At 38.9% G+C, this 25178-nt stretch overlaps 1 long non-coding RNA gene across 4 annotated transcripts in view; it reads left to right on the top strand.

Annotated features, from left to right (window-relative positions):
• LOC123602160 overlaps positions 1–25178 on the top strand; it is a 128062-nt gene that overhangs the window by 98478 nt on the left and 4406 nt on the right. The window lies entirely within an intron of this gene.

Below are 25178 nucleotides of genomic sequence, written 5' to 3'. Positions count from 1 at the left end.
CGTTTATTTATTTTTGGGACAGAGAGAGACAGAGCATGAACGGGGGAGGGACAGAGAGAGAGGGAGACACAGAATCGGAAACAGGCTCCAGGCTCTGAGCCATCAGCCCAGAGCCCGACGCGGGGCTCGAACTCACGGACCGCGAGATCGTGACCTGGCTGAAGTCGGACGCTCAACCGACTGCGCCACCCAGGCGCCCCAAAGATTTTAAAATAAAGACTGTAACAAGAGATTAAGAAGGGCATTATATCATATTTAAGGGGTCTATGCACCAAGAAGATCTAACAATTGTAAACATTTATGCCCCCATCATGAAGGAACCCAAATATATAAATCAATTAATCACAAACATACAGAAACTCATTGATAATAATACCATAATAGTAGGGGACTGCAACACCCCACTTACAGCAATGGACAGATGATCTAAACAGAAAATCAATAAGGAAACAATGGCTTTGAATGATGTAATGGACCACATGGACGTAACAGATACATTCAGAACATTTCATCCTAAAGCAGCAGAATACATTATTCTTGAGCACACATGGAACATTCTCCAGAATAGATCACATACTGGGACAGAAATCAGCTTTCACAAAGTTCAAAATGATTGAGATCATACTGTTCATATATTCAGACCACAATGGTATGAAACTGGAAATCAACCACAAGAAAAAAATTCAGAAAGACAATGAATACTTGGAGGTTAAAGAACATCATACTAAAGAATTAATGGGTCAACCAAAACATTAAAGAGGAAATAAAAAGTACATGGAAGCCAATGAAATGATACCACCACAGCCCCAAACCTCTGTGATGCAGGAAAGGCAGTTATAAGAGGGAAGTATATAGCAATCCAAGCCTTCTGAAAGAAGGATGAAAGATCTCAGATACACAACCTTACCTCGCACCTTAAAGAGATGGAAAAAGAATAGCAAATAAAACCCCGAACCAGGAGAAGATGGGAAATAATAAAGATTAGAGCAGAAATCAATGCTATCGAAACCAAAAAAAAAAAAAAAAAAAAAAAAAAAACACCAAAAAAAAAACAAAACAAAAACCCAGTAGACAGGCCAATTAACAGAATTGTTAATGCCCTAGCCAGTTTGATCAAAAAGAAAAAGGAAAGGACCCAAATAAAGGAAAGCACAAATGAAAGAGGAGAGATCACAACCAACACTGCACAAAAACAAACAATAATAAGAGAATATTATGAGCAATTATATGCCAATAAATTGGGTAATCTGGAAGAAATGAACAAATTCCTAGAAACCTATAAACTACCAAAACTGAAACATGAAGAAATAGAAAATTTGAACAGATCCATAACCAGTGAAGAAATTGAATTAGTAATCAAAAATCTCCCAAAAAACAATGTCCAGGGTCAGATGGCTTTCCCAGGGGAGTTCTTCCAAACATTTAAAGAAGAGTTAACACCTATTCTTTTACGCTGTTTCAGGAAATAGGAATGGAGGGAAAACTTCCAAACTCATTCTCTGAGGCCAGCATTACCTTGATTCCAAAACCATACAAAGACCCTACTAAAAAGGAGAACTATAGACCAGTTTCGCTAATGAACATGGATATAAAAATTCTCAACAAAATACTAGCCAACCAGATCCAACAATACACTGAAAGAATTATTTACCATGACCAAGTGAGATTTATACCTGGGATGCAGGGTTGGTTCAATACCCACAAATCAATCAGTATGATACATCACATCAATAAAAGAAAGAACAAGAACATGTGATCCTTCCAATAGATGCAGAGAAAACATTTGACAAAATACAGCATCCTTTCTTGATAAAAATCCTCTAGAAAGTAGGGATAGAAGGATCATACCTCAAGATCAGAAAAGGCATATATGAAAGACGCATTGCTAATATCATCCTCAATGGGAGAAAGCTGACAGCTTTTTCCCTAAGGTCAGGAACATGACAGGGATGTCCACTCTCACCACTTTTATTCAACATAGTGTTGGAAGTCTTAGCCTCAGTAATCAGACAACACTAAGAAGTAAAAGGTATCTAAATCTGCAAGGAGGAAGTCAAACTATCACTTTTTGCAGATGACATGATACTCTATATGGAAAACCCAAAAGGTTCCACCAAAAAAGTTCTAGAACTGATCCATGAATTCACCAAAGTTGCAGGGTATAAATTCAATGCACAGAAATTGGTTGCATTTCTATACTCCAATAATGAAGGAACAGAAAGAGAAATCAAGGAATCCATCCCATTTACATTTGCACCAAAACCCATAAAATACCTAGGAATAAACCTAACCAAAGAGGTGAAAAATATACACTTAAAACTATAAAAAGCTTATGAAAGAAATTGAAGAAGACACAATAAATGGAAAAATATTCCAAACTTATGTATTAGAGGAACAAATATTGTTAAAGTGTCAACACTACCCAAAGGTATCTACACATTCAATACAATACCTATCAAAATAACACCAGCATTATTCACACAGCTGTAACGGACAATCCAAAAATTTGTTTGAAACCAAAACATTAAAAACACAAAAAATGTGGGGGCCACCTGGGTGGCTCAGTTGCTTGAGCGTCCAACTTCGGCTCAGGTTGATATCACAGTTTGTGGGTTAGAGCCCTGTGTGGGGCTCTGTGCTGACAGCTCAGAGCTTGGAGCCTCCTGTGGGTTCTGTGTCTCCCTCTCTCTCTACCCCTCCCCTGCTCACGCTGTGTCTCTCAAAAATAAATAAACATTAAAAAAAATTGTATGGAACCAGAAAAGACCCCGAATAGCCAAAGCAATCCTGAAAAAGAAAACCAAAGCTGGAGGTACCACAATTCCATACTTCAAGATGTATTACAAAGCTGTAATCATCAAGACAGTATAGTACTGGCCCCCAATCAGGCACTTAGATCAATGGGACAGAATAGAGAACCCAGAAATGGACCCACAAACATATGGCCAACTCATCTTTGACAAAGCAGGAAAGAATATCCAATAGAATAAAGACAGTCTCTCTCTTCAGCAAATGATGTTGGGAATACTGGATAGTAACATGCACAAGAATGTGCCTGGACCACTTTCTTACACCATACACAAAAATAAACTCAAAATTGATGAAAGACCTAAACATAAGATGGAAGCCATCAAAATCCTTGAGGAGAAAGCAGACAAAAACCTCTTTGATGTTGGCTGTAGCAACTTCTTACTCAACATGTCTCTGGAGGCAAGGGAAACAAAAGCAAAAATGAACCACTGGGATCTTATCGAGATAAAAAGCTTCCGCATGGCAAAGGAAACAATCAGCAAAACTAAAAGGCAACCAACGGAATGGGAGAAGATATTTGCAAATGACATATCAGATAAAGGGTTGGTATCCCAAATCTATAAGGAATTTATCAAACTCAACACCCAAAAATCAAATAATCCAGTGAAGAAATGGGCAAAAGACATGAATAGACACTTTTCCAAAGAAGACATCCACATGGCTAACAGAAAATGAAAAAATGCTCAATATCACTCATCATCAGGGAAATACAAATCAAAACCACAATGAGACACTACCTCACACCAGTCAGAATGGCTAAAATGAAAAACTCAGGCAATGACAAATGTTGGCCAAGATGCAGAGAAAGGAACCCTTATGCAATGCTGGTGGGAATGGAAACTGGTGCAGTCACTCTGGAATACAGTATGGAGGTTCCTCAAAAACTTAAAAATAGAACTACTCTAAGACCCAGAAATTGCACTATGAGGTAATTATCCAAAGGATACACATGTGCTGTTTCGAATGGGCATATGCATCCCAATGTTTATAGCAGCACTATCGACAATAGCCAAAGTATGGAAAGAGCCCAAATGTCCATCAACAGATGAGTGGATACAGAAGATATGGTCTATATATACAATGGAGTATTACTTGGCAATCAAAGAGAAAGAAATCTTGCCATTTGCAACTATGTGGATAGAGCTAGAGGATACTATGCTAAGTGAAATTAGTCTGTCAGAGAAAGACAAATATCATATGACTTCACTCATGTGGAAATTTAGATATGAAACAATTGAACATGAGGGAAGGGAAGCAAAAATAATATGAAAACCGGGAGGGGCACAAAACATAAGAGACTCTTAAATACAGAGAACAAATTGAGAGTAGCTGGCAGGATTGTGGGTGGGGGGATGGGCTAAATGGGCAAGGGACAATAAGGAAGATATCTGTTGGGATGAATCATGGGATTCTACTCCTGAAATCATTATTGCACTATATACTAACTTGGATGTAAATTAAAAATAAATAAGTATATTAAATAAATAAATACATAAGTAAATATAGGTATTTTGCCTCTCAACTGTGTATGACATCCCCCCAGCCAGAAAGCCTAGGAAATTAAATCCATAGATGTCTGCTGAGAGAAGGGAAGTTGTCCAGCAACATGGCTCACAGGGTGTGATTACCAATCTACTGCTTCTCTATCATCCCCTAGTTGTTAAATAATTTAATAATTAGCCCCTCTCCCCAATTCTTTGCTACCTCCAGAGGCACCAAGAACTGCCAGACTCTCAGCTTGTAAGGATTTTTGTGATGTTAAAGAAGGTTATTTCATAATTTTTTCCTTTAGTGGTAGGGAATTTAGTTTTCCTCTGTCTATGAAATCAGATGTAGTCTCCTCTGTCTATGAAATCACTTACTACACATCCATGTCCTTGGCAGAATCCAGTGCTTTATTACTGTCCTTTCCCTAGGGGTTTGTGTCTTAAAAAAAAAAAATCCCCTTTACTCTGATGTCAGTGGAGTTTTGAAAGAAAACAAATTTTAACCAATGAATTTGGCCCTGTTGAACTAGAATGACTTACTTTTTAAAGTTCTTCATATTCTCCATGTGTGTTTAATGATTAATATATATTACTCTAATCATCCTAAAATTACCTAAAGCCATGTTCATTTCAACCAAAAAATGATACGCTTTATGGTAATAAGAAAAATAGGAGATAATAAAGAAAAATATAAGATAATAAGAAAAAAAGAACTGAATATTTTGTCTGTCTTTCCAATATTTACATAGGCTGTTGAGAAAACAAGAAATTTCTCCCAATTCCTTGTGGACCAGTTAAATGAGTCCATCAGAAGATTGGCATAGTTTTGAGTGGCCTGGATGGCAAAAGTTGTAGATAATGACTTGTGAGACATGTGCCTATAATATGTATTTATTTAAGTGTATATGTATATATATTGCATACACATATTTAAGAGAATAGTTGATATTGTGAAGATTTATTTTATTAAAAAAATTTTTCTTACATTTATTTATTTTTGAGAAACAGAGTGAGACAAAGCATGAGTGGGGGAGGGGCAGAGAGAGAAGGAGACACAGAATCTGAAGCAGACTCCAGGCTCTGAGCAAGAGGTCAGCATAGAGCCTGATGCAGGGTTCAAACCCACAAACTGTGAAATCATGACCTGAGCCGAAGTCGGATGCTCTATCGACTGAGCCAGCCATGCGCCCCTGTGAAGATTTATTTTAGATGGTGAACAGATTTGTAGAGAAGCTCAGAGGTGCTAAACAAAATCCAGGAGTAGGGACTTCACATGCAGGCCTCCAGAGTACACATTCAGTATCTGTGGGTCAGGTTCACTCTCTCCAGCATGTAGTGTAGATTGTTGCTTCCCCAACAGGTCCAGAATTTCCATACTTTCTCATGGAACCCCATGCCTGTGGCTTCAGGATCTTTTCTGCTCTGTCATTCAGAAACAAATATTGCTACAATTTCCAGGGTTGTCAGTGATTTAATATATTACTATTCATGGTTTACAGATTTGTAAGTTACCCGGGATTTCCTGGAAATGATATGTCAAAACTTAGATTATCTCCAGTGGTATTCAGCTCATTTCAGGAGGCAATGGAGGATCGGCTAAAAGTGGGCTACCTTGGTATACTTTCAGAATCAACTCTAGCAGGCCTAGTGTTAACCTTCTGTCCTAATGGGTTAAAGCACGTATCTCAGCATCACTGACTGTACTGAAAGTACACTTATGAACATTCTGGTACATGTGTTTTGGCAAATATATGTATTCATTTCGGTTGGGCATATACTTGGGAGTAGAATTGGTAGGCAATTTAGATATCCGTATTTATAGCTTTAGAAGGCACTGCAAAGTGTTTTCTAAAGTGGTTGTACCAATTTACACTTGTATGCAGATGATCTTTTAGGGGGTTAGAAAATGTTGCAGACTTCCTTGGAAAGTGAGGAAATTCCTTTTTGATTACTCTCTCTAATAGAAGTTAATTATTTTAAATGATACTTACCTGTAGATTTTACCTGATGGAGGATAGCAGCTTGGTTAGTTCTTGTTAAGCAATTCCTACTACTAATTTTCTTTTCTTTAATATTATTGATTTTGCTGTCCAAATAATTTTTCTGTTCTATTCCTTAGAAAAAAAACAAAGGCATCTTCAAATCTTCCAAATATCCCATGCTGTGGATTTCCGAGATCAAAAATGGCCCAATTCTAGTCTGTAAACTATTTTGGAGTCTATTTTGGAATTATTTCAGATTTATGATGTTCTAAAGAACAGCATCTTCCTCCTTACCATTAAGTATTCTCTAAATTCATGTAAGAGAAGAGAGAAAATCTTCTGCAGACCCATGAAATCTTATTTTTCAAAGAGAAGCATGATTAAGACAGAATTTGAAGTATATCTAATTCACTTTGGAAGCCCAAGGAAATTTGGAGAAGCAAAAGAAACTTGAGAAAATAAGACATGTAATACATGCCAATTAAATTTAAAGGAGAAGATGACTCATCTGGAATTAAAAAAAAACAAAGGATAAAAGACATGCCCGAGTTGAGAGCCAGTCTTGCTCTTGGAGCACAAGAGAAGGGCACTTGGGGTAACACAGCTCAGAGGAACAAGCTTTAAATGCTCGTTAGAAAAATTCTTTTTTCCCCCATCGATAGATACTCCTTTGAAATGTCCCAGAAATGTCCAGCTGTCAAACATAAATTAGCATAGTTGATTAAATTTAATCAGTAACAATCCTGTGTGCACTGTGGCAGAGGAAGGAAGAGGGAGACCCCGCTCACTTGTATCCACTTTCACTTTGCTGACCCACTGTGATTTGTAAGTCAAGGGCTAGCCATGTCAAGCAATTAATAATTCATAGACGTTGGCTTGTTTTTTTAAATGTTTTTCTCTTTATTACCACTCAGAGTTATAAACAGTTTATAAACACTCAGAGTTGTAGAGAGCATGGTGCAGTGACTCTGATAGACCTATCACCCAGCCTCAGCAGTGATCATGATTGTCCAATTTTGTTTTGCCTCTAGAGACCTTTACTTCACCTCGCCTCTACCCAAATAATGATAATGCAAAGGCTGGACTCCATAACCATTTCATTTAAAAATGTTTCAGCACATCTTTCGAAGACAAAGAATTGCCGTATCATTACACACCTAAACACATTTCCTTGATCTGTTATATTAATCAGGGAAAATCTGAACGCAGGACTTGGCTCAAATAACCACGTCCTTTGCCTTAGAGTTTCCATTGCATTTCAGCACAAATGAACATGACATGTGTGTTCAAACCTGTTCAAGTTCATGGCAGAGGTTAGTTGAACAATGGTTTTCTTCAGTTTCTCTTCCTCTTAAATGACTATTTCTTCGATAGCAACATTTCTGTCTCAAATGGCATTGCCTATTGGAGCAGGTATCTGGTAGGTCCTGGTCTACCATGGCATAGGTGTCTTCACTATGGAGTATGCTGTCCTCCAGCTATAAATAATTAGAAACAAATACAAATATGGGGTTTCATTCCTCATTTTCAAGTTGTTCCCATATGATGTCAGTAGACCTCTGGCAAGGGTACCTAAAGTGGTCTTCTTGTGCTTGATAGCAGGAATTCTCTAGATTGGATTAAATTCTCTTGAACCCAGAGTCCAGTGATACTATCAGATATCTCAGTATCACTAACAGTGCCATTTAGTGCTTTGAAAAAAATGAATGTGTGTGGGATAAAAAGTAATCAATGGAAGGTACTCTAGTTGTGCTCCTGTTATGAAAACCAATATGAGTAGTACTCTTGTTAGCCAAGCATATTCATGTTCTTCAGAAAGGAATCATCCCCAGGGCCATGCTTGCTTTATCCAAAACCTATAGATGCTTCTAAGCATCTCAGGAACAGATGGGTAAAGCTTACAATGAATACAAAGCAGTATATTTGGGCATTTTTAGGAAGAAAGAGGAGGTTCAGAATTATGTTAGAGCTTCTTTGTTCTCCTCTAAAGCAAGAAAGGACTATTTCCCCCTTCTACAGGCTGTAACTCAGGATATTATGTTGCATTTTGTAGTCAAATTTGAAGGTCTTGAGACATTTCCCAGTTCCACTGGCTATTCCAGCGGCATGGATGCCTTTGAGGGAAGGCAGGTCTGTACCTCTTACTTAGCTCTCCAGCCCTCCATTGCCACTGGGTGGTGATCTCTTTCACTATCTCATTTCATGCATATGTTATCATTGTATCAGCTAAGAGATGTGATGTTATGCTACAGTACTAAAACCCCAGCATCTCAGAAGCTTACTTTGTACTCACATAGAATCCTCCGATGGTCAAAGCATCTCTCTGGGGAAGCTGTCCTCCGAGTATTGGTAGAGATATGTTCAGACTTATTTCTTTGAATGTTGCTAAAACTCTGTGTTCACTGTTTTTTTTGTGAGGAGACCAAAAAAAAAAAAAAAAGGCACTTTTTCTCCTTTTCGGTGTCTTTTTTTTTTTTTTTCTTTTTCTTTATAGCACCTCCCCATCAAACTGTGCTTCCACGAACTTCAGAAAAGAAAGCATGGGGGATGGTGTGCCAGGTCCTAAATGCTTCCACATTGAAGTGGCAATGTATCCTTTCCCACTCACGTTGCTTTGGCCAATGCAAGCCACCCAGTCATGGCCAAGTTTATCAAGTACAAGGAGATGCAGTCCTTCAGTGTACTTAGAATGAAAGGAGAATTGGAAGTTGTTAGGAGCCTCATTGATGCCTATCACACCAGTTCTAGTCTGACTTCTTCTTTTTTTAAAAAAATTAATGTTTTTATTTATTTTTGAGAGAGAGATAGAGAGAGACAGCAAGAGTGGGGGAGGGGCAGAGAGAGGGAGACACAGAATCCGAAGCAGGCTCCTGGCTCTGAGCTGTCAGCCCAGAGCCCAACATGGAGAGCGAACTCATGAACCACGAGATCTTGACCTGAGTCAAAGTCTGATGGTTAACTAACTGCACCATCCAGGCACCTCTGACTTTTTTCTTTTAATAGACCGCTACCTTTATGTTGACATTTTGACAAAACAGGACATCGCTTCTTTCTTTTTCTTTCTTTCCCTCCTTAACCAGGAGCAGATTTTTCCTAAACGTCGTGTACAACTACGTGATACCTTGCTGGTGTCTGCTGCTTTAGGTGCGTACAGATCACCTTCCATCTTGTTCCAGTCCAGATTTTGGTTCATTCAGCCTGAGGTGGGGCCCCAGATTCTGCATTTCTAACGGGCTCCCAGATGATGATACTGCAGGCCTGCTGAGCACACTTTGAAGAACAAGTTTTTGGTCTATCTCTGTTCAAAGAGGGGGAAGCTTCCTGACTTCAGTTGCATTCAAACAGAAATTTAGGCCATTATTATTTTTTCTCTCCCCTAAAATCTGAATGAAGGGCTGTGTCTCATGGCGATAGTTGTCGAACATGTACGATGACTGTCATTGCAACTCAAAAGCATGCTTCTAAAAGATAATTGGCTTTGTGTTCATTCATATTGAAACACGACCGCTAGGAAGAAAGGAGACCTAATTGAACACTCAAGACATCCCACTAAAAGCCAGCATCTAATTATCATGGTGCCCACACAGCAGGGACACTGAAGGGAAGAGGAGATACTGAAAACATCTTTATACTCTTTTGCTCTGAAGAGCCCTTCCTGAGATCAAATGCAATTTGTGCTAAGGAGGCAGCCACCGACAAGCTTTACCCCCAGCAAGCTTCTCAGAGACAGCCAGTCAGGGCACTTGTCACCATGCTTCAATTTTACCTAATTACTAATAGAACGCTTTTTTTTTTCCCCCGATCCTTTACTAGTTAAGATTCTTGCATCTTTAAGCATTTCACTTAGCACTCAAGATTCCAGATGAATTGCCATTTGGCTCCAAGATGCATATTGGCATCAGAGGGCCATATTAACGTGGTGTGGATGTGTACTTGGAGAGAAATGAGGCTGGGCTGGGGAAGAGGACGGACAGGCACTTCTCATTTTATCCAGAGCCTGTTTTTTTCTTTTTTTTTTTTCTTACTTTGCTCATTTGTAATGCCAGCTCATGATGGTGAATGGGGGTATTGCCATAAATTAACAGCCATGTCTCATACTTCTTATTCTGGAGGTGTAATTCAAAGAACTGTCACAAGGAATAGCAAAGCTATATATTCTTCTTTACAGCAACCATCATAAAAAAAATCCCAATTACTTTAAATTACCACAAAATGACTTTAGAATCAACCCCAGACCTGTTGCCCTTGATTTTCTTGTAATTAGTTCAAAGGGCAGGAGATAGAGCAGTAAGTTTTGGGGTATATTATATAGCAGTTACATTTTTCATGATCAAGGAACTTTTAGTTTACAGCTTCTTTCCTTTGAACTAATTCATTGAAGGAGATAATAATTCTAGATTCGTTTCCTTATTCTGCTGACACTCAATTTCTGGGACTTGGGCATATTTCACTTCCCTTTTATCATTAAAATATTTAAAACTCTAATTTAAAATCTTAGCCAATGCTTGGGATTTATGTGATGAATGGAAACTCATTGGTATTAGCTCAGGGGATTCAGCAGTGCCCAAATCCTGCCCTGGCAGAGCCACTCTCTTTAAGAGGTCCTGATAGAGACAGACACACAATGGACAATTACGAGGGCAAATACTTCTTGGATCCACATGTCTGATCTGCCACCTCAGGATTCTCTGTGAAACCAGGCTGTAACAGACGGCTTCTGCTGCACATTTGAGAACTTTGCTCCGATCCCTAAAATTAAACCCGAGTTTTCTACCATCAACACATTGGCACAAGAGGAGAAACCAAAGAAATGAGAGCGTTTACCCCTGTGTAAGTAGATCAAATGAGTGCTATGTCACTGACTGATCCAGTGGGAAAGACTCTAGCACATTTACTTCCTGCACAGAGTGGAGTATTGGCTCCCATGGATTTAGGCACCTTGGCAGGTTGAATTACTTTCTGGATGTGTTCCTTACCATTTGCTAATTGCAAGCAAGGACATCTAGTTCTCATACAGATGTAGAAATTCCATCTATGGATCCATCTCTTCTTATACTGATCCATCCATCTATCCATCCAACCTATCAAGAGAAAAATGGTGGGAAATGATGGTGTCCTCTTCAGACTAGAAGATCTGTTCTCGTGTTTTCCACTGTTCCCACAAAGACCAGTCATATGCACAGCAGCTTTAGCAATTATAAATATATTTTTAAAACATGTATTTGATTTATTTATTTAAAAAATTTTTTTAAATGTTTATTCATTATTTAGAGATAGAGACAGAGCATGAGCAGGGGAGGGGCAGAGAGAGGGGGTGACACAGAATCCGAAGCAGGCCCCAGGCTCCCAGCTGTCAGCACAAAGCCAGACTCAGGGCTCGAACTCACAAACTGTGAGATCATGACCTGAGCCGAAGTCGTACACCCAACCGACTGAGCCACCCAGATGCCCCTAAAACATGTATTTTAATGGGACATAGAATGGATGGCAAAGGGCACCAGATCAAATAATTTATTCAAAGCCCTGTATCCCCCAACTCCCACTCACTTGATTTCCTCCTCTATTTGCAGTGTTGGACTTATTATCCGTGCGTTTAATTTTTTGTAGTTATTCTTACCCCTTATTCATCTCCCTCCGTATAAAAAGCATATGGAAATGGTCTATAAGTTTAAGTATTTTCCCCCCTTAATAGAACAATTTTAGGGAATTTCAATGGATGTTTTTCTCCTTAGATGTTATGAAGTATGTAATCTGATGCAAGTTTTTCTCAGGATAGGTTGCCTTTGGCCATTTTCTAGGTGCTTGTTTTGGTCATTCTGTCCTCACCCCCGAGCCTGATATTCCAAATCTTCTAAAAACTCCTGCTGAGAGCATTTGTAACACTGCCATGACACAGAGTTGACTTTGCTTAGGAAGCTTTCACGTTTCATTATCTCTCTATTTTATGGGCAGCCTCTTCTGGTTAGCTGAATTCTTTTCTTTTCTTCTATATCCTGGTCATCTGAATGTGCCCTCATTCCTGTCCAGCCACCATACTATTTTTTCCTCTCCCATTAGCTATATACTATGCTTCCATTTCCTCACTCGACAGTCACCCAGTTGCCCAATTTAATGTGGCTTCTGGTCCATTACTCTGCTGAAACAGCTCTTTCTGAACTCGCTAAGGAGTTGTCTATTGCTAAACCCAAAGAATGTGCTTTGGTTTTAAGATGTAGGAGTTTAAAAAAAAATTCATGTATTTATTTTGAGAGAAAGAGAGAGAGTGAGCGCAGGAGAGGGGCAGAGAGAAAGGGAGAGAAGGAATCCCAAGCAGGCTCCGTGCTGCCACAGGGCTCGAACTCACAAACCACGAGATCATGATCTGAACTGAAATCAAGAGTTGGAGGCTTAACTAACTGAGCCACTCAGGCGCCCCAAGATGTGGGACTTTTGAATTGCATTCAACATTGTCGGTCACTGTCTTCCCCTTGAAATAGTCTCTTAGCTTGCTTTCCATCATATTCTTTGAACCTGCCTATCAGGCTTCTTTGTGACATTCTTCTGTGGCTGCTCTAGTCCCCCTGGGTAAAAGAATTTATACTTAAGGCTTCCATCACTTCCTATAAATAAGTGACTTAGAAAGTTACATCTGCAGGCCAAAGCTCCTCTCCTGCTTCCAGATTATCCACTCTCTCTGCTTTCTTTAAAATTAAAAAAAAAAAATGTTTGTTTATTTTTGAGAGACAGAGACAGAGAGTGAGCAGGAGAGGGGCAGAGAGAGGAAGACACAGAATCCAAAGCAGGCTCCAGGCTCTGAGCTGTCAGCACAGAGCCTGACTCAAGGATTGAACTCATGAATCACAAGGTCATGACCTGAGCCAGGCAGACTCTTAACCTGAGCCACCCAGGGGCCAGATCTCTCTGCTTTCTGGACCACTTTCTTGCGTAAGTTACAGACATCTCAAAATCAGTGTGATTAAAACTAAACTTATGAACTTTAACTGAAGCCTGGCCTTCCCAGGTTTTCTGTCTCCACATGGCATTCCCATTCATCAAAGATATGCCCTCTAGAATCTCAGGAATCATTCTTGACACCTCATTTCCCTTATCCTTGTATATGCTCATTCAACATTTCTTCCACAAATATTAAGTGCTATTATGTACCAGGTACTGTTTTTAGTGTGAGATACACATCATCAAATATATCCCCATCGAATCCATCATCCAGTCCTGTCACTTTACCTCTCATATATAACCTATTCTCTCCATCTCATCCATTCAGTCTCAAGTTCTCATCGTCTCTCACGCTAACTGCCATAACCTATTCAGTCTGTCTACCCTAAAACAAACTTTTCAAAAGCTGCCAGTGTAACCTTGCCCCCCCCCCCGCCCCCACTCTTGATTTAAACTTCCCAGTGCTCTTGGAATAAAATTCATTATTTGGACTTCATGGGCCATGACTGCTCTTATCCCTGCCATCTGTCCAGCTCGCCTAGCCTTAGGTTGACACTTGGTCCTTCCTTCCCCAGCTACTTTCCATCCCTTTTGCCACATGTTCTTTAAATATTGCTCCTTCCAGCTTTTGCAAAATCTCCTTTCATAGCTCGGCACAACCCTCCCTTGTACAACACCCTCCTTGCCTCTCCAGACTAGATGTGACACCATTACTGTACCCTCGGGTGGAACACACCCAGCTCTTTGTTTTCTCCCCACAGAGTCTGCAATGCTTTTGTACAGTGCCTGGCACATATTAGGGATTCATTAAAATTTATAAATAAGGAATAGTTCCTTACATCATTTTTATGAAAATGAGTTTCCCAGGCCTTTTGCACATTTGCTCATCATAATGGAATACTTTGGATTGCCTGGGCCTTTGGTGACGCTTTTCTTGGTCTCTACCTCGATTTTTGTCACTGTCCTGAAGTGACCTTTTAACCAGTTCCGTATGGACACTGTCGTCTCCGGTTATTTAAGATGTAGCAGAGAACTTCAGACCATTTATACCAAAGATAATTGCTGGGGAATATGTAAATTAACATCCATTACTTGCATTTATCAAAACTTTCATTTAAACTCGTAGTTGAGCTGTACACAGTTGCATAAATTATTTTAAAAACTGATATCCTTAGGAGAGAACCTTGTAATTATGCTGAAGTGGAAAAATGACTGACAGAGAAGAAGATGGAACTATTTTTGTTGCTTAAAGTAATGTAGAAATTTGCCCACACAGTTCGGTTACAGTCTTGTGACTGCCAAAGTCAGATGCTGAACTTGGCATGTTCGAATTTATAGGTTGTTTTCTTTCCCCCTTATCCTGCCTGTTTCCTGCAGTGCCTTTGAGAAGTGAGGAGGAGAAAAAAAGTGGGTCAAGCAAGCATGTGGAACCCGGATAAGGCACCACATTAAAAGCGAACTCAAAGACAAAGAAAAGCTTTTTTTTTTTTTTTTTTTAAGAAAACCACCTAGCTGCTGCTGCTATCTACAAGTGACATGCAATGGCAACATGGTCTTGGGAAGACCACTTTGCTTACCAATAAGATGGTCAGAAAGATTAAAGGGGAGGTCAGAAGGATTAAATGATTCTTAATCAAAGGAGGTCAGTTACTATATGTACATTATGTATGTGTCATATACATATGCAGACATATGTAGAGTGAGCAGGAGAGGGGGCAGAGATATGCTATGTGTGTTAATATTGTGTAGAGTGTCATACCACATGGTTTGCTCATATGAGGAGTGTTTCTCTTCATTGTGAATAACCACACTTCCTGGGATTCCTATGCCCAAGACTTTTCAAAAGGGCAAACACTTTTTAGTATGTTCTATGTGTCAGATGCTAAGTACCTTACAAATACTTATTCATTTAATACTCATAACAACTTGATCATGAAACAAATACTATTATTATCATCCTCAATGATGGATTAAGCAACTGAAGTAAAGGGAAGTTAAATAGTTTGCCCTAGGTTAGAATCACGTAAGTAGGAAGTGATGTCTTCATTTTGGAAAATAAATGACCTTTTTCTGTTTATTATTATTATTATTAATGTTTATTTATTTTTGAGAGTGAGAGGGCAAGTGCAAGTGGGAGAAGGGCGGAGAGAGAGGGAGACAGAAGATCTGAAACGGGCTCTGTGCTGAAAGCAGAGAGCCTGATGTGGGGCTCGAACCCGTGAGCCATGAGATCATGACCTGAGCTGACGCTTAACCGACTGAGCCACCCAGTCACCCCAATAATGGCCTTATTGTAGAAAATTCCACATCTTGGCTAAAACTCTTCCCCTCCAACTTGCCTTTCACCTACAGGGTGGGAGCTCCATGTTTCAGTTGCTTGCCATGTGGGAAAATTCTCTTCTCCATTTTCTGTTTGGATGTCCCAATGGCTTCACTTTGTATCTCATGTTGATGGTGTGATACAGGCTCTTATTCAAGATAGGATTTACTGTTTCACTTTATTTTTCTTTCAGGATACCATGCTAGGATGCCTTTGAAATTTTGTTATTCTCTGCATCGATGATTTGTCCTCTGAAATAGAGAAATAACATCTGTCATTCTGACATTTGGAGATCTAGATTGTGCCATTTGTCCCTTTTTAGTTTTGTTTTAGGTAGTAAATCAGGCAAGGTGTGGGCTACTTTGCTTAGAGAGTAGATATTATCTGTAAAAAGAGTCTCTTGGTCTTGGCATGTTGTGGATATAAGATTGGGGATTTTTTTTCATGACATTTTTACTTCATGCAGAAATGTTGTTTTTCATTTCTTAGATATTTTTTTAAACTTTTTTCTTCTTCCCCTAAATGGAAAGGGCTTCAGTTTGGCTATTGGGGTCTTAGCTCTTTGGACATAATATCAAGAGTATCTATATTTATTCATCTCTATAATTTCCCCAAGGTGACTTTGGGGGTACAAGTCTTAGAACTAATGATTGATTGGATTTGACTTTAAGGGTAATGAAAGTAAGTATCTCTTGATTAATTTTTGTTGTACAGGCCATAGAATTAATTTTTTCAGTTATCAATTAATTAATTATCTCTTCATTAATTTTTGTTGTATAGGCCATGTATTTCATATATGTGTGTGTTTCAAATTTAGTAAACAGTTTCAAGAATCACTTAACTTAAATTTGAGCAGATTCGGAATCTCAAAGCCAAATCCTAAAGGTATGTTTTTGAGAATGGTAGGCTATTTTTTTTTTCCAATATTGATTTTGAACTGTGGTAAGAATCCTATTTTTAGTTACATGAGAACAATGTTTAGGAATGGAAAAATGTTTAACTTTGTCTAAATTTCTACTTCTCTTTCGTGCTTTGGATATTCTTGGATCATTCTATGTTTGACATAATTAGGTTGGTGAATATAAAGAAGACAATTCTTTCATGCTTCATATATAAAAACACTGGGAAACAGCGAGAGATAAATAATGTGTTGCTCTTTTATGCTTTCTGAAACCCTGAACTAGGGTTGCCAGATAAATAGAGGACACCTAGTTTTATTTGAATTTCAGATGAACAGTGAATTTTTTAAATGTAAGTATTTACCAAATATTGCATGGGACATATTTATACTAAAATTTTTTTAAAAAGTTATCATTTATTGTGTAACAGGGCATCCTGTATTTTTTTATTTACTGAATTTGACAACTCTTAGTTCTGGTTGGTACTATCATTGTTCCTGTTGGACACTGATTTTCCTCTCAGGGCCTCTAATTTTATCGTTTCTAAAACTCACATGGGTCCCAAAGTGGGACTTAAAGCCATCATGGAAATACACAGATAAATAAATACATAAAGGAGGGCTATGCAAGGATTCCATATAATCCATTTCCATCTGCTTAAGGTGCATGAGGAAAGACAATCAAATCCCTACTCCCCCCATTCCAGATCTGTCCTGGAGACAGGTAGCAGGCCAGAGGGGTATCCAGTAGGGCTTATCCCTACAGCACAGCTACTCCACCCAGTCAATATAAAAGGTCTCAGACTGGGGCAGCACTGTCACACAGGATCTGAAAGCAACTCAAATGCTCTGTTGCTACCAGCAAACTCTGCATTCAGTACACTTCCTTCCTCTTGTTATCTCACTTCCTTCCTGTCCCACCTGGTGTCCCTTCTCAGCCCATTCAAGTAGATTCTGCCACAGCCATCGCACATTGCTGAAAGACATAATCCACTCCCTAACTCACCCCTGATATTTAGCACAATGTTTTGGACCTTGTAGATATCAAAATGTTGTTACACAGATCAAAATGCTATATAATCCTATCACAACAAAGGCCAAAAACCAAAACAGACAAACAAACAAAACCCAAGTGTCCAGATCCTATTTAGGATGTTAGATTAAAAAAAATTATTTGAGAAAATCCTAATGGAAAAATGTTGACTGGGCTTATAATTGTATTTGCTGTGATTAGCGTTGGCTGCTTTTATGGCAACGGGTGTTTGTGTTTATTTTTTATTTTAAAGTTTTTGTTTATTTATTTTGAGAGAGAGAGAGAGAGAGAGAGAGAAAGCATGATCAGGGAGGGGCAGAGAGAGAGAGAAGAGAGGGAGAATCTCAAGCAGGCTCTGCCCCATCAGCATTGAGCCAGATGTGGAGCTCGAACTCACTGACTGCAAGATCGTGACCTGAGCTGAAGCTGGACGCTTAACCGACTGAGCCATCCAGGTGTCCCAGCAATGGATCTTTGTATGAACCCTAAATTATATAACGATCCCATGCTAATTTATGTGAACAATAACATTATTAAGTGCATGATAAATATACACTTCCTCTCTTAAACACTAATGAGAGTGCAAGTGCCTTCATCAGGAGTAAGAAAAACGGTGAAGTCTATTTTTTTTATTAAAGAGTACTTCATGTACAATATTATATTAATTTTAAGTGCGCACCACAGTGATTCAGCATTTATATACATTAGGAAGTGATTACCACAATAAATCTAGCCACCATCTGTCACCACACAAAGTCATTACCTATCATGAACTATATTCCCTGTGATGTACAATGCATTCTTTTTTCTTATTAATCTTTTAAGTGGAAGTATGTACCTTTTAATTCTCTTACCCTATTTCATCCATCCCCCTTTCCCTTCCTCCCCTCTGGCACTCACCAGATTGTTCTCTGTGTCTTTGAGTCTCTTTCAGTTGTGTTTTCTTTATCTGTTTGTTCTGTTTTTTAGATACCACATATAGTGAAATCATATGATATTTGTCTATCTCTGTTTGCCTTATTTCACTTTGCATAATACCCTCAAGATCCATCCATGATGTTGCAAATGACAAGGTGTCATTCCTTTTCATGTCTGAGTAATATTTCATTGTGTATGTGTATATATACCACATTTTCTTTATCCATTCATCTACCGATGGATATTTAGTTGCTTCTACATCTTGGCTATTATTTTTTTTTAAATTTTTTAATGGTTATTTATTTTTGAGAGAGAGAGACAGACAGACACACACACAGAGTGTGAGAGGGGAAGAGACAGAATCCAAAGAAGGCTCCAGGCTCTGAGCTATCAGCCCGGAGCCCAATGCAGGGCATATACTGCGAGATCACGACCTGAGCTGAAGTTGGACGCTTACCCGGCTGAGCCACCCAGGCCCTGGTATGTCTTCGCTATTATAATGCTATAGTGAAACTAAGGGTGCATATATCTTTTTGAATTAATATTTCCATTTTTTTTATAAATACTCAGAAGTGGAATTTCTTGATTACACGTTAATTCTGTTTGTAGTATTTTGACGAATCTCCATACTGATTTCCATAGTGACTGTACCCAGTTGTATTCCCCAAAACAACAACACATGAGAGCTCCCTTTTCTTCACATCCTTGCCAATACTTATTTATCTTTTTTCATGTTTATTTATTTATTTTTGAGAGACAGGGAGTGTGAGTGAGGGAGGGGCAGAGAGAGAAAGGATACAGAGAATCCCAAGCAGGCTCTGTGCTGTCAGCAACAGTCTAATGTGGGGCTCGAACTGAGGAACCATGAGATCATGACCTGAGCTGAAATCTAGAGTCAGATGTTTAACTAATTGAGCCACCCCACTGCCCCTCTTGTCTTTTTGATACTAGCCATTCTGCCAGGTGTGAGGTGACATCTCATTATGGTTTTGATTGCATTTCTGTGGTAATTAGTGATGTCGAGCATTTTTTCATGTACCATGGCCCATTTGTAGGTCTTCTTTTGAGCAACGTCTCTTCAGGTTCTCTGCCCATTTTTTAATCAAACTACTTGCTTTTTTGATACTGAGTTATAGGAGTTCTTTATGTATTTTGGATATCAACCCCTTTATATATTTTGTATATCATTTGCAAGGTGCAGTCTATTTAATTTTATTCACTTTCTCTATTTCTTCTTTGGTTTACATCAGATACTTTTCTTATAATGTTTCCAAGCTTTATATTTCAGTTTCTCTAGATTTGGCCTAATCTGTTGAAAAAACAAAAAAAGATAAACTAAAACTGTCTTGACATAAAAGAGGTGGAATTTCATTTGGTGGATTTCATTTCATTTATATCTTTTTGCAATTTATAAAGTGTCAATTCTTCTGTGGCTAAACCAAAGTAGTATTTATTTGAGCTTTGATCCAGACATGGGCATTCAAACCTCAGTATTCTTTAAAAAAATTTTTTTTTTTAACATTGCTTATTTTTGGAGAGATGGAGCGTTCAAGAGGGGGAGCGGCAGACACAGAGGGAGACACAGAATCGGAAGCAGGCTCCAGGCTCTGAGCTGTCAGCACAGAGCCCGATGCTGGGCTCGAACTCAGGAATCATGACATCATGACCTGAGCCCAAGTCAGATGCTTAATCGCCTGAACCACCCAGGTACCCCCAAACCTCAGAATTCTTAATTAAATCTGGAAATTAGGTTACCAGGTGGGATTTTTTTCTCCTGCCTTATAAACTTATTATTAAGAATACTGTTGATCCAAGGACACCTGGGTGGCTCAGTCAGGTAAGCGTCCAACTTCGTCTCAGGTCATGATCTTAAGGTTTGTGGGTTCAAGCCTCGTGTCAGGCTCTGTGCTGACAGTGCAGATTCTGTTTGGATTTTCTGTCTCCCTCTCTCTATCCCCCTCCCTTGCTCGTGTTCTCTCTCTCTCTCTCTCTCTCTCTCTCTCTCTCTCAAAATTAAATAAACATTTAAAAATTAAAAAAAAGAATATTGTTGATGCAGATATTTCAGTTATCTGTAACTCTTTTCTGAAAAAGAAAAGATTGTTGATGGAAGAAGAAACTTCTTAGAATACTGGGTCTCTGTGTCAGCTCCAGAAATGACTTGCCACTTACTGAAAAAACTGGAGGTAAGGACAATATATTCAGAATACTGACAGTTCAGTCAGAATTGTTATTCTAACAGTAAAATGTTTGAACTCTAGGCAGGGGCTTTGACCCTGTGCTCTTCTCCCCAAAAGTGCTGTCTTGCTGTCAGATACTCAGATAACTTTTCCATCCTATGACAGCTCTTGCAGTGGATGTGACAGTCTGTCTACACTGGGACAACATGTGGCTGCTTGATGTAGTGTAGCAGAGGGGACGTCACTGTTTTTCTAGGGTTCTCATATGTGACTGGTTAAATGAATAGGAAAGTAAGGTACAATCCAGTCACTCCCCGGAGACCGGACGCTTTAAGACAATGCACTTTTGTTCAAATCAGCTGAGGTAATGGCAAACAGAGAACCCTCTGACTTCAGCTACTCTCAGAGTCCTTCTGTTCACAGCGTTACTTTGTGCTGGACACCCGGGTGAGTAGTGTTCCCATTTCATTGCCTCACATTTGAAGGTAGGTTTGAGTGGCTGAGCGAAAGAACCTATTTCATTGTCAGTATTCTGTCAGTCTTGTTTTCGGTTAGAAATGTCCCACCGTTCAAACGGTTTTGAATCTCTCCTTCTTTAAGGCAGTATATATTTGGCCAGAATCATCATCCTTACCATATTTATTTGAATCATTATTTTGTACAAAGCACAGTGCTAGTTCCATCGCGAATTTTCCAATTTTTGGTCACACCGTCCTTAGGAAGGTCAAAGTGAATCTAACCCGCTCAGCTGTCTTGTGGTTCTGAATTTGAACGCCGTGAAGGACGGGACATTCGCAACTGGATACTGGTCTCACAACTGGAGACTAGGCTTCTTCTTGTGGGTTTGCCATTCTCTTCCTATTTAATCTTGCAGAAACTTAACTCTAACCCTGATTTGCTTCATCATTTACCAACAAGAGGGAGCACCTGAATGCCTTGGAAAGCGTCCTCCAACTGCGCTTTAGCGACAACCTGTTACTCGAAGGGCTTCTCCCGATCATCATGAGAGTTAATGAATGACCTTCACTTCAGATCCTTGTATTTGATTTTGTTGTTGTTGTTGTTTTGCTTCATTCCCTGGGGACTGTGCTGGGCCTGCACATCTTTCTGGCAATAGACATACTCATAAACACCATTTTTCAGTTTGAGTCTAGAGATTCTGTCTTTTAAGCGTGATATTTGTGGTTCTGTCTCTCGAGCTCCAAAGGGCAATATTACTCAGAATGATCTACTCATAGATAGGCAGGGTTCAAAACACATATTTTTTTTTATAGACTATGCCTCTTTGGGGTTTCAGGCTGTTCCCAAATGCTTGTACCTTGGCTCTATTTCCCCCCAGAAAATGGCCTTGCTCGTCTTGTTGTTACTTTGAATAAGAAGGAAAACACCAAGCTGCTTAGACTGTTTCATTTGTGGAGAAGAGGAGGGGTAGGGATGCATGTGGGTGTGTTTGTGTATGTGTGTGTGTGTGTGCAGTGTGCTTGGGGGGGGTTCAGGGAGGAATATCGTTTGTGGAATGTTTTCCCGGAGGAGCTGTGGAGAGTTTGTTTTGGTGTAAACTGAGCCAGAACTTTGAAAATAAGAAAGACTTCCTAAACGCTTGCTCTCTGTATAACTACCTTGTTAAATAAATGCAGCAGTTGGACCAATTCCGTTTTTCTAATTCCATTGTACACTGGGGATAGCAGAAGGCGTTTTGCATTATGCAGGATCTGGTGTTTGGTTATTTGGAAAGGCTGCTGTACCCACCAGGTCACAGTGAATGACTACAGATGCGGGGAGTATGTTGACAGTGTCAGCAGTCAAATCTTTGCCACACAGATTGTGAAAAATTACAGGAGGGCACGACATAATTTATTTTGCTAACGATCTTTTTCCCATCTGCAGTTTGTACCTGTTGAAGCTGAAAGTGCACTTCCTCATGCTGATCGAATTCTCGCTTCCCCCTTCTTTTTCCTTTCTCTGACAGGCGTGCACTGCTTGAAGCCTTAAGTTCAGATGAGCATTATTAACAGCAACCTTTATAGTCTACCAGGGAATAATTTAAATTTTTTTTTGGTGTGTGTTTCTGCAATAGTTTCAAGATGCAGGAATGCAGATAGAGTTCTTGGTAAAAAAAAAAAAAAAAAGTTTAGACAGGTTGATTCATTTAGCTACCCAGCAGGATCTGATTGCTTTTTCTAAAATTAAATTCCAACGAAGAAAATCTCACAGATGATCCCATCCACATCCACAAACACATAGCACACAGTACACAGATAGATACACACAGTATGGTAGCCATGTTCAGGCCAGGAAGATATGCTTTCTTATGTGGAAACAGTTTAGGTTTTCATTAATTTTTAAAAGTGTTTTTCCTTTGGTCCATTTTCCCTTTGGATAAGCCGTGGCATATTAAATAGATATTTATGTGATTTTGTTCTTGCTGAATCCTTATTTTTCAATCATTGGAGTCACCTGATTCTAGTGGAAATTAAGATGTTGTTTTCCATATATGTTGAGAGGGGGTGGGTGTATTTTATTTTACTTGTTTGATTGTAGCTGACACAGTTAGAACACTCTTTTGTCCTGCTTTTTCAAGCTGAACGTGAACTCTATTTCAATGCTGAATAGGTAGGTAGAGCTGTAAATTGTGGATGTGCTAATAATAAGTTATTCTTATGGCCTTTCCAAGAAATCATTCTGGAAGAAAGGCAGTGGGAAGTATGTCTTGCTGTTTTTGGAGCACACAGAGAGTGAATGATACTCAGAAAAAAATGAAAATGTTTAATTTTTGTACTTTCACCTTAGTTTGAAATGCAGATGAAAGTTGCATTTTTATTTATGGCTTGAAGGATGGCAAAGCCTGATAACAAATCATAAAGAAATATGGAAGCCCCAATAGCAAATTTCATGCTGAAAATTTCATCATTTGTCACATATCAGTTGCTAAAAAAAGAGAAAAAAAAAAGGCGGGGGGAGAGGAGGAATAAAACCTTGAATTCTTGAATTTGTGCAATACTTCAAGATCCAAACATAGCTGAAATCGTAATGTATGCTAGTCCATTAGAGAGCATGTGCAAAGCTCTGGGATTTTTTTTTTTTTTTTTTTTAAGCACAGGGTATAAACATGGATTATTCTGGGTACTTTCTTTTATCAAAGATACATTGACCTCTTACAAAGATTTTCACTAGTACCCAAGGCCTCTGGGTACTAGGTCCCACACTTTGCACAGAAAGAGAGCTAGGGATATTGAATTAGTGAGTTTGGTGGTCTGGAGGTTAGAGGGCAAACAGCCGCAAGATTTCTCACGGTCACTTAATAGCGTTAATGCTCTGTAAAATTAACTCGATTTAGAGCAGCTGACCTCCAGGCCAATAATGAAGTAGGGGCCTTTGTACTGAGTATTTCATTTTAATTCTTTAAGGCTATCTTTTCTCCTTCCTCTAGCCTCCAAATAATACTTAGCATCCCTGCCTGCCATCCATGAACACACACAAAAAAGTTTGGAGATCTTACCCATTTGGCTAGCTGATGTCTGTTGCCTTCTTTCAGTGAAACGTTACCTGATAGTAGACAGGTGACCCATGTCTTAGGTCGGCTGCGTTCCACAAGATTCTATGTCACATAAAGATAGAATAGTGCAGAAGATATTCTGGGCTGTGTGGGGGTGGGGGTGGGTCTTTGCAAATAACTATCATACACATAGTAACTTTCTCCATGTGAAAGAATGACCATACTTAGTCAATCAGAGATTGATGGAGATAAAGACATGATAAATAAAAACAGAGCTTCTTCAATAACAGAGGATTATATTTCTTAAAGTCCTTTGGGGGTTGTATTTCTTGTAGAATCTTTAAAAGCATTTTGGCAATAGAGACCTGAAGGAAGAGAAACAAGTGAAAAACACTTCACTTCTACATGTTAATTTTTATGGCTATGCTGTAATACATTGAAGGACAGGTCTAAATATAGACATTGGAATCAGATGGCCCAGGCTTTTATTTCACTTCCACCTTTTATTATCTGGGTGATCTTGGGCAAGTTGTCCAGTCTGTTTATACATGAACTTCTTTGATTATTAGGTAGGAATGACTGTCAAAGTGCCCTAACAGGATGGCACACGTATAAATCCACATGAACATGGAAGGTATATGGACATGTTAGTTATCATTTAATAAGACGTAGTTTCCAACCCTTTTTAGAAACATTGTCTGCTGGTGAGTTAATTAAAAAACTATTAACTGTGATATGTGTAGTGGAAAGAAAAGCGAGAAGGGAGTGGCGAAGCAGATTTCTAAAAGAGTGGGGCAATTATGTAAATAGCTAGAATTTATTGATTTAATGCTAATTATTTTTAGCTTGAGTAAGTTTGTCAGACATATAATGTTACATTAATATGTCTTAGCTGGTTGGATTGGCTTAATTTTCCATGTAATTTTCTAGGCAGTATTGAACAGCCAATCACTATCATGTGGGATATTAGAGAACATTGCAGTTACTTTACACTAAAGAGTCATCATTTTGGGCAGCAGTTTTAGAGAAGAGTGTAGCAATAAATGCACTCTTAGATTTACATTTATGCGTTCCATTGGAAGAGATTCCAAAGAAAAGAAAATTTATATCCAAAACCCTA

The sequence above is a fragment of the Leopardus geoffroyi genome, chromosome A1 (genome assembly GCF_018350155.1).
Source record: "Leopardus geoffroyi isolate Oge1 chromosome A1, O.geoffroyi_Oge1_pat1.0, whole genome shotgun sequence".
NCBI classification, from domain to species: domain Eukaryota; kingdom Metazoa; phylum Chordata; class Mammalia; order Carnivora; family Felidae; genus Leopardus; species Leopardus geoffroyi.
The sequence above is the reverse complement of the archived record's forward strand: the minus strand, read 5'-3'. Positions and strand labels throughout refer to the sequence as shown.